This window comes from Triticum aestivum, chromosome 5A, assembly GCF_018294505.1.
Source record: "Triticum aestivum cultivar Chinese Spring chromosome 5A, IWGSC CS RefSeq v2.1, whole genome shotgun sequence".
Taxonomy (NCBI): Eukaryota; Viridiplantae; Streptophyta; class Magnoliopsida; order Poales; family Poaceae; genus Triticum; species Triticum aestivum.
In genome coordinates, this window is record NC_057806.1 from 387,413,467 (window position 1) to 387,424,027 (window position 10,561).

Below are 10,561 nucleotides of genomic sequence, written 5' to 3' on the forward strand. Positions count from 1 at the left end.
TCACTAATGATTCCAACATCTCCTTTAGCTCGCTTGAGATTGGCAAGCTCAAATAGATAATCACCAAAACTAGGATCACTAGAGTTCATCTTACTCAAGGCAATAGATTTATGGAGAATTTCATCCAAATTTTTCAAGGAATGATCGGGAAATCGTTCCTCAAGAAATTTCCATATAGTATAGGCACGATTAAGAGTAGGCAAATTAGCAATCAAATTTTTGGGCAATCCTCTAATGATGAGCTCAATAGTTCTAAGATTGCGAATCATGTCAATATCTTCATCTAGGGTAGGATGCAAAGGATCAATGTGAGGTGCACAAGGACTAGCAATATACTTGTTCAAATGATATTGATTGAAGATTACAAGCATCTCATTTTTCCACTCGTGAAAATACTCTCCATCAAGAATAGGCACTCTATGTCTAAGACTCCCTAAAGTAGACACATCCATCTTCCTCCAATGGTGATTAAACCAAGGCAATGGAGACCAAAGCTCTGATACCACTTGTAGGATCTAGAAGTAGATGTGTCTAGAGGGGGGTGATTAGACACTTAGTGCTAAAGTTGCAATTTTTAGGCCCTTTTGGTTTGAGTGGAGTTTTAGGCACAATTTCAACATATCAAGCAAGCATGCAAAGAGTATATGAGCAGCGGAATGTAAAGCATGCAACTTGCAAGAATGTAAGGGGAAGGGGTTTGGAGAATTCAAACGCAATTGGAGACACGGATGTTTTTCCCGTGGTTCGGATAGGTGGTGCTATCCTACATCCACGTTGATGGAGACTTCAACCCACGAAGGGTAACGGTTGCGCGAGTCCATGGAGGGCTCCACCCACGAAGGGTAATGGTTGCGCGAGTCCACGGAGGGCTCCACCCACGAAGGGTCCATGAAGAAGCAACCACCCACGAAGGGTCCACGAAGAAGCAACCTTGTCTATCCCACCATGGCCATCGCCCACGAAGGACTTGCCTCACTAGCGGTAGATCTTCACGAAGTAGGCGATCTCCTTGCCCTTACAAACTCCTTGGTTCAACTCCACAATCTTGTCGGAGGCTCCCAAGTAACACCCAGCCAATCTAGGAGACACCACTCTCCAAGAAGTAACAAATGGTGTGTTGATGATGAACTCCTTGCTCTTGTGCTTCAAATGATAGTCTTCCCAACACTCAACTCTCTCTCATAGGATTTGGATTTTGTGGAAAGAAGATTTGAGTGGAAAGCAACTTGGGGAAGGCTAGAGATCAAGATTCATATGGTAGGAATGGAATATCTTGGTCTCAACACATGAGTAGGTGGTTCTCTCACGGAACATATGAGTTGGAATTGTGTATGTGTTATGATGGCTCTCTCCACGAATGAAGAGGAGGTGGAGGGGTATATATAGCCTCCACACAAAATCCAACCGTTACACACAGTTTTCCAATCTCGGTGGGACCGAATCAACAAACTCGGTCGGACCGAAAAGTTAAACCTAGTGACCGTTAGAGATTTTTGATGGGACTGACATGCAACTCGGTAGGACCGATATGGTTAGGGTTTGGGCATAACGTAATCTCGGTGAGACCGATTACACAAACTCGGTGAGACCGAGTTTGGTAATAAGCTAACCGGAGAGTTGGTCAGGTAAACTCGGTGGGACCGATTTGCTCTTTCGGTGAGACCGAAAAGTTACAAAAAGGAAACAAAGAGTTTACACTGCAATCTCGGTGGGACCGATTCGCTCTTTCGGTGAGACCGAAAAGTTACGAAAGGGAAACAGAGAGTTTGCAATCCCATCTCGGTGAGACCGAGATCCCTATCGGTAGAACCGAATTGCTAGGGTTTGGCAGTGGCTTATGACAAGTGAAACTCGGTGGCGCCGGATAGAAAGAATCGGTAGGACCGAGTTTGGCTTAGGGTTTAGGTCATATGTGGATATGGGAAAGTAGTTGAGGGTTTTGGAGCATATCACTAAGCACATGAAGCAAGAGGCTCATTAAGCAACACATCATCCCTCCTTGATAGTATTGGCTTTTCCTAAAGACTCAATGTGATCTTGGATCACTAAAATATAAAATGAAGTCTTGAGCTTGAAGCTTTAGCCAATCCTTTGTCCTTAGCATCTTGAAGGAGTTCCCACAACCTTTAGTCCATGCCACTCCATTGTTGAACTTATCTGAAACATGCTAGATAGAAGTGTTAGTCCAACAAGAGATATGTTGTCATCAATTATCAAAACCACCTAGAGAGCACTTGTGCTTTCACCTGTCGCTAGAGAAGAACCTTCGACAACGACGTTGGCCGCCACGCCGCGCAGCAGAGGGGCCGAGCCTCCCCCGCCGGATGCTTCCACCGCGAGGAAGGGACTGGAACCCCACCGTGGCCGTCCACCTCGGGCTTAGCCCAGCGACGGCGAGGAAGGTGGAGAAAGAGGGGACGGTCGGCAACGCTTTTTTGGGTCCCGCCCGCATGGCCATAGAGATGACGTGGGGGATGCAATTCTAAGCCTATCAGGCCAACTCCACCGCGCGACCCCAAATGGACGTCCGTTTTGTCCGGATTCTGTCCGTTTGGGTAGGGATTTCGGGTCATGTCCGGGCGTGTCATGGGATGTGGTGGCCGTGCGCCCAGCGCGCGGCCGCATCCATTTGCCCCATCCTGTCCGTCATGGCCAAAAATGCCCATATTCTCATCAAAACTAATTTGCACGTCCAAATATTTGTCTGAAAATTAAAATAGTTTTACAACCCGATTGAAATTGTCCTTAATAAAAAAAGTTTTACAACCAAATCAAGATTGTCTTGACTGAACATAAAATGAACCAATACGTCTATTGGTTGCCAATGTGATCACACACGTGCTCAACCAAGTCATTTTGAAGATTCAAATGACTGTGCCAATCACGCATCTCATGGTGGAATTGCACAAATTGTTTAAATGTGGCCGGGTCTTGGTGCAGGGGCTCAATATTTTCACCTTGATAATCAAATCCTTGGTCGAAGATGAAGGAAATATGCCCTAGAGACAATAATAAAGTTATTATTTATTTCCTTATATCATGATAAATGTTTATTATTCATGCTAGAATTGTATTAACCGGAAACATAATACATGTGTGAATACATAGACAAACGGAGTGTCACTAGTATGCCTCTACTTGACTAGCTCGTTAATCAAATATGGTTATGTTTCCTAACCATGAACAAAGAGTTGTTATTTGATTAACGGAATCACATCATTAGGTGAATGATCTGATTGACATGACCCATTCCATTAGCTTAGCACCCGATCGTTTAGTATGTTGCTATTGCTTTCTTCATGACTTATACATGTTCCTATGACTATGAGATTATGCAACTCCCGTTTGCCGGAGGAACACTTTGTGTGCTACCAAACGTCACAACGTAAATGGGTGATTATAAAGGTACTCTACAGGTGTCTCCAAAGGTACATGTTGGGTTGGCGTATTTCGAGATTAGGATTTGTCACTCCGATTGTCGGAGAGGTATCTCTGGGCCCTCTCGGTAATGCACATCACATAAGCCTTGCAAGCATTGCAACTAATGAGTTAGTTGCGAGATGATGTATTACGGAACGAGTAAAGAGACTTGTCGGTAACGAGATTGAACTAGGTATTGAGATACCGACGATCGAATCTCGGGCAAGTAACATACCGATGACAAAGGGAACAACGTATGTTGTTATGCGGTCTGACCGATAAAGATCTTCGTAGAATATGTAGGAGCCAATATGAGCATCCAGGTTCCGCTATTGGTTATTGACCGGAGACGTGTCTCGGTCATGTCTACATTGTTCTCGAACCCGTAGGGTCCGCACGCTTAAGGTTTCGATGACAGTTATATTATGAGTTTATGAGTTTTGATGTACCGAAGTTAGTTTGGAGTCCCGGATGTGATCACGGACATGACGAGGAGTCTCGAAATGGTCGATACATAAAGATTGATATATTGGACGGCTATATTCGGACACCAGAAGTGTGCCGGGTGATTTCGGAGAAAACCGGAGAGCCGGAGGGTTACCGGAACCCCCCCGGGAGAAGTAATGGGCCATATGGGCCTTAGTGGAGAGAGAGAGGGGCAGCCAAAGGTGGGCCGCGCGCCTCCTCCCCCTGGTCCGAATTGGACTAGGAGAGGGGGGCGGCGCCCCCCTTTCCTTCTCCCTCCCCACTTCTTTCCCCCTCCTAGTAGGAGTCCTACTCCTACTAGGAGGAGGACTCCTCCTTGGCGCGCCATAGGGGCCGGCCGGCCTCCTCCCCTTGATCCTTTATATACGGGGGCAGGGGGCACCCCTAGACACACAAGTTGATCCACGTGATCATATTCTTAGCCGTGTGCGGTGCCCCCTTCGACCATAATCCTCGATAATATTGAAGCGGTGCTTAGGCGAAGCCCTGCGACGATAGTACATCACGATCGTCACCACGCCGTCGTGCTGATGGAACTCTTCCCCGACACTTTGCTGGATCGGAGTCCGGGGATCGTCATCGAGCTGAACATGTGCTAAAACTCGGAGGTGCCGTAGTTTCGGTGCTTGATCGGTCGGGCCGTGAAGACGTACGACTACATCAACCGCGTTGTGCTAACGCTTTCGCTATCGGTCTATAAGGGTACGTAGATCACACTCTCCCCTCTCGTTGCTGTGCATCATCATGATCTTGCGTGTGCGTAGGAAAATTTTGAAATTACTACGTTCCCCAACAGTGGCATCCGAGCCTAGGTTTTATATGTTGATGTTATATGCACGAGTAGAACACAAGTGAGTTGTGGGCGATACAAGTCATACTGCTTACCAGCATGCCATACTTTGGTTCGGCGGTATTGTTGGACGAAGCGGCCCGGACCGACATTACGCGTACGCTTACGCGAGACCGGTTCTCCCGACGTGCTTTGCACATAGGTGGCTTGCGGGTGACAGTTTCTCCAACTTTAGTTGAACCGAGTGTGGCTACGCCCGGTCCTTGCGAAGGTTAAAATAGCACCAACTTGACAAACTATCGTTGTGGTTTTGATGCGTAGGTAAGATTGGTTCTTGCTTAAGCCCGTAGCAGCCACGTAAAACTTGCAACAACAAAGTAGAGGACGTCTAACTTGTTTTTGCAGGGCATGTTGTGATGTGATATGGTCAAGACATGATGCTAAATTTTATTGTATGAGATGATCATGTTTTGTAACCGAGTTATCGGCAACTGGCAGGAGCCATATGGTTGTCGCTTTATTGTATGCAATGTAATCGCGCTGTAATGCTTTACTTTATCACTAAGCGGTAGCGATAGTCGTGGAAGCATAAGATTGGCGAGACGACAACGATGCTACGATGGAGATCAAGGTGTCGCGCCGGTGATGATGGTGATCACGACGGTGCTTCGAAGATGGAGATCACAAGCACAAGATGATGATGGACATATCATATCACTTATATTGATTGCATGTGATGTTTATCTTTTATGCATCTTATCTTGCTTTGATTGACAGTAGCATTATAAGATGATCTCTCACTAATTATCAAGAAGTGTTCTCCCTGAGTATGCACCGTTGCGAAAGTTCTTCGTGCTGAGACACCACGTGATGATCGGGTGTGATAGGCTCTATGTTCAAATACAACAGGTGCAAAACAGTTGCACACGCGGAATACTCAGGTTATACTTGACGAGCCAAGCATATACGGATATGGCCTCGGAACACGAAGACCGAAAGGTCGAGCGTGAATCATATAGTAGATATGATCAACATAGTGATGTTCACCAATAAAACTACTCCATCTCACGTGATGATCGGGCATGGTTTAGTTGATTTGGATCACGTAATCACTTAGAGGATTAGAGGGATGTCTATCTAAGTGGGAGTTCTGAAGTAATATGATTAATTGAACTTAAATTTATCATGAACTTAGTCCTGGTAGTATTTTGCAAATTATGTTGTAGATCAATAGCTTGCGTTGTTGCTTCCCTGTGTTTATTTTGATATGTTCCTAGAGAAAATTGTGTTGAAAGATGTTAGTAGCAATGATGCGGATTGGATCCATGATCTGAGGTTTATCCTCATTGCTGCACAGAAGAATTATGTCCTTGATGCACCGCTAGGTGACAGACCTATTGCAGGAGCAGATGCAGACGTTATGAACGTTTGGCTAGCTCAATATGATGACTACTTGATAGTTTAGTGCACCATGCTTAATGGCTTAGAATCGGGACTTCAAAGACATTTTGAACGTCATGGAGCATATGAGATGTTCCAGGAGTTGAAGTTAATATTTCAAGCAAATACCCGAGTTGAGAGATATGAAGTCTCCAACAAGTTCTATAGCTAAAAGATGGAGGAGAATCGCTCAACTAGTGAGCATGTGCTCAGATTGTCTGAGTACTACAATCGCTTGAATCAAGTGGGAGTTAATCTTCCAGATAAGATAGTGATTGACAGAATTCTCTAGTCACCATCACCAAGTTAGTAGAACTTTGTGATGAACTATGATATGCAAGGGATAACGGAAACGATTCCCAAGCTCTTCGTAATGCGGAAATTGATGAAGGTAGAAATCGAGAAAAACATCAAGTGTTGATGGTAGACAAGACCACTAGTTTCAAGAAAAGGGCAGAGGGAAGAAGGGAAACTTCAAGAACAACATTAAGCAAGTTGCTGCTCAAGTGAAGAAGCCCAAGTCTGGTCCTAAGCCTGAGACTAAGTGTTTCTACTGCAAAGGGACTGGTCACTGGAAGCGGAACTACCCCAAGTGATTGGCAGATAAGAAGGATGGCAAAGTGAACATAAGTATATTTGATATACATGTTATTGATGTGTACTTTACTAGTGTTTATAGCAACCCCTCAGTATTTGATACTAGTTCAGTTGCTAAGATTACTAACTCGAAACGGGAGTTGCAGAATAAACAGAGACTAGTTAAGGGTGAAGTGACGATGTGTGTTGGAAGTGGTTCCAAGATTGATATGATCATCATCGCACACTCCCTATACTTTCGGGATTAGTGTTGAACCTGAATAAGTGTTATTTGGTGTTTGCGTTGAGCATGAATATGATTTGATCATGTTTATTGTAATACGGTTATTCATTTAAGTAAAAGAATAAATTGTTGTTCTGTTTACATGAATAAAACCTTATATGGTTACACACCCAATGAAAATAGTTCATTGGATCTCGATCGTAGTGATACACATAATCATAATATTGAAACCAAAAGATGCAAAGTTAATAATGATAGTGCAACTTATTTGTGGCACTGTCGTTTAGGTCATATTGGTGTAAAGCGCATGAAGAAACTCCATGCTAATGGGTTTTTGGAATCACTTGATTATGAATCAGTTGATGCTTGCGAACCATGCCTCATGGGCAAGATGACTAAAACGCCGTTCTCCGGAACTATGGAGCGAGCAACTGACTTATTGGAAATAATACATACTGATGTATGAGATCCAATGAGTGTTAAGGCTCGCGGCGGGTATCATTATTTTCTGATCTTCACAGATGATTTGAGCAGATATGGGTATATCTACTTAATGAAACACAAGTCTGAAATATTTGAAAAGTTCAAAGAATTTCAGAGTGAAGTGGAAAATCATCGTAACAAGAAAATAAAAGTTTCTACGATATGATCGCAGAGGTAAAATATTTGAGTTACGAGTTTGGCCTTCAGTTAAAACAATGTGAAATAGTTTTACTACTCACGCCACCTGGAACACCACAGCATAATGGTGTGTCCGAACATCATAACCGTACTTTATTAGATATGGTGCGATCTATGATGTCTCTTATCGATCTACCACTATCGTTTTGGGGTTATGCATTAAAGACAGCTGCATTCACATTTAAAAGGGCACCATCTAAGTCCGTTGAGATGACACAATCTGAACTGTGGTTTGGCAAGAAACCAAAGTTGTCGTTTCTTAAAGTTTGGGATTGTGATGCTTATATGAAAAAGTTTCATCCTGATAAGCTCAAACCCAAATCGGAGAAATATGTCTTCATAGGATACCCAAAGGAGACTGTTGGGTACACCTTCTATCACAAATCCGAAGGCAAGACTTTTGTTACTAAATTTGGAGTTTTTCTAGAGAAGGAGTTTCTCTTGAAAGAAGTGAGTGGGAGGAAAGTAGAACTTGATGAGGTAACTGTACCTGCTCCCTTATTGGGAAGTAGTTCATCATAAAAATCTATTCCTGTGACTACTACACCAATTAGTGAGGAAGCTAATGATGATGATCATGTAACTTCAGATCAAGTTACTACCGAATCTCGTAGGTAAACCAGAGTGAGATCCATAGCAGAGTGGTACGGTAATCCTGTTCTGGAAGTCATGTTACTAGACCATGACGAACTTGCGAACTATGAGGAAGCGATGATGAGCCCAGATTCCGCGAAATGGTTTGAGGCCATAAAATCTGAGATATGATCCATGTATGAGAACAAAGTATGGACTTTGATGGATTTGCCCGATGATCGGCAAGCCATAGAAAATAAATGGATCTTCAAGAGGAAGACGGACGCTGATAGTAGTGTTACTATCTACAAAGCTAGAATTATCGCAAAAGGTTTTCGACAAGTTCAAGGTGTTGACTACGATGCGATTTTCTCACTCGTATATATGCTTAAGTCTGTCCGAATCATGTTAGCAATTGCCGCATTTTATGAAATCTGGCAAATGGATAAACAAAACTGCATTCCTTAATGGATTTCTTAAAGAAGAGTTGTATATGATGCAACCAGAAGGTTTTGTCAATCCTAAAGGTGTTAACAAAATATGCAAGCTCCAACGATCCATCTATGGACTGGTGCAAGCATCTCGGAGTTGGAATATACGCTTTGATAAGTTGATCAAAGCATATAGTTTTATACAGACTTACGGTGAAGCCTGTATTTACAAGAAAGTGAGTGGGAGCACTACAACATTTCTGATAAGTATATGTGAACAACATATTGTTGACCGGAAATAATGTATAATTTTCTGGAAAGCATAAAGGAATATTTGAAAGGAGTTTTTCAAAGAAAGACCTCGGTAAAGCTGCTTACATATTGAGCATCAAGATCTATAGAGATAAATCAAGACCCTTGATAAGTTTTTTCAATGAGTGCATACCTTGACAAGATTTTGAAGTAGTTCAAAATGGAACAGTCAAAGAAAGAGTTCTTGCCTGTATTGCAAGGTGTGAAATTGAGTAAGACTCAAAGCCCGACCACGGCAGAAGATAGAAATAGAATGAAAGTCATTCCCTATGCCTCAGCCATAGGTTCTATAAAGTATGACATGCTGTGTACCAGATCTATTGTATACCCTACACTGTGTTAAACAAGGGAGTACAATAGTGATCTAAGAGTAGATCACTGGACAGCGGTCAAAATTATCCTTAGTGGAATAAGGAAATATTTCTCAATTATGGAGGTGAAAAAAAAGGTTTGTCGTAAAAAGTTACGTCGATGCAAGTTTTGACATAGATCTAGATGACTCTAAGTCTCGATCTAGATACATATTGAAAGTGGGAGCAATAAGCTAGAGTAGCTCCGTGCAGAGCGTTGTTGACATAGAAATTCACAAAATACTTACGGATCTGAATGTGACAGACCCGTTGACTAAAATTATCTCACAAGAAAAACATGATCACACCTTAGTACTCTTTGGGTGTTAATCACATAGCGATGTGAACTAGATTACTGACTCTAGTAAACCCTTTGGGTGTTGATCACATATCGATGTGAACTATGGGTGTTAATCACATGGTGATGTGAACTATTGCTGTTAAATCACATGGCGATGTGAACTAGATTATTGACTCTAGTGCAAGTGGGAGACTGAAGGAAATATGCCCTAGAGACAATAATAAAGTTATTATTTATTTCCTTATATCATGATAAATGTTTATTATTCATGCTAGAATTGTATTAACCGGAAACATAATACATGTGTGAATACATAGACAAACGGAGTGTCACTAGTATGCCTCTACTTGACTAGCTCGTTAATCAAAGATGGTTATGTTTCCTAACCATGAACAAAGAGTTGTTATTTGATTAACGGGATCACATCATTAGGTGAATGATCTGATTGACATGACCCATTCCATTAGCTTAGCACCCGATCGTTTAGTATGTTGCTATTGCTTTCTTCATAACTTATACATGTTCCTATGACTATGAGATTATGCAACTCCCGTTTGCCGGAGGAACACTTTGTGTGCTACCAAACGTCACAACGTAAATGGGTGATTATAAAGGTACTCTACAGGTGTCTCCAAAGGTACATGTTGGGTTGGCGTATTTCGAGATTAGGATTTGTCACTCCGATTGTCGGAGAGGTATCTCTGGGCCCTCTCGGTAATGCACATCACATAAGCCTTGCAAGCATTGCAACTAATGAGTTAGTTGCGAGATGATGTATTACAGAACGAGTAAAGAGACTTGCCGGTAACGAGATTGAACTAGGTATTGAGATACCGACGATCGAATCTCGGGCAAGTAACATACCGATGACAAAGGGAACAACGTATGTTGTTATGCGGTCTGACCGATAAAGATCTTCGTAGAATATGTAGGAGCCAATATGAGCATCCAGGTTCC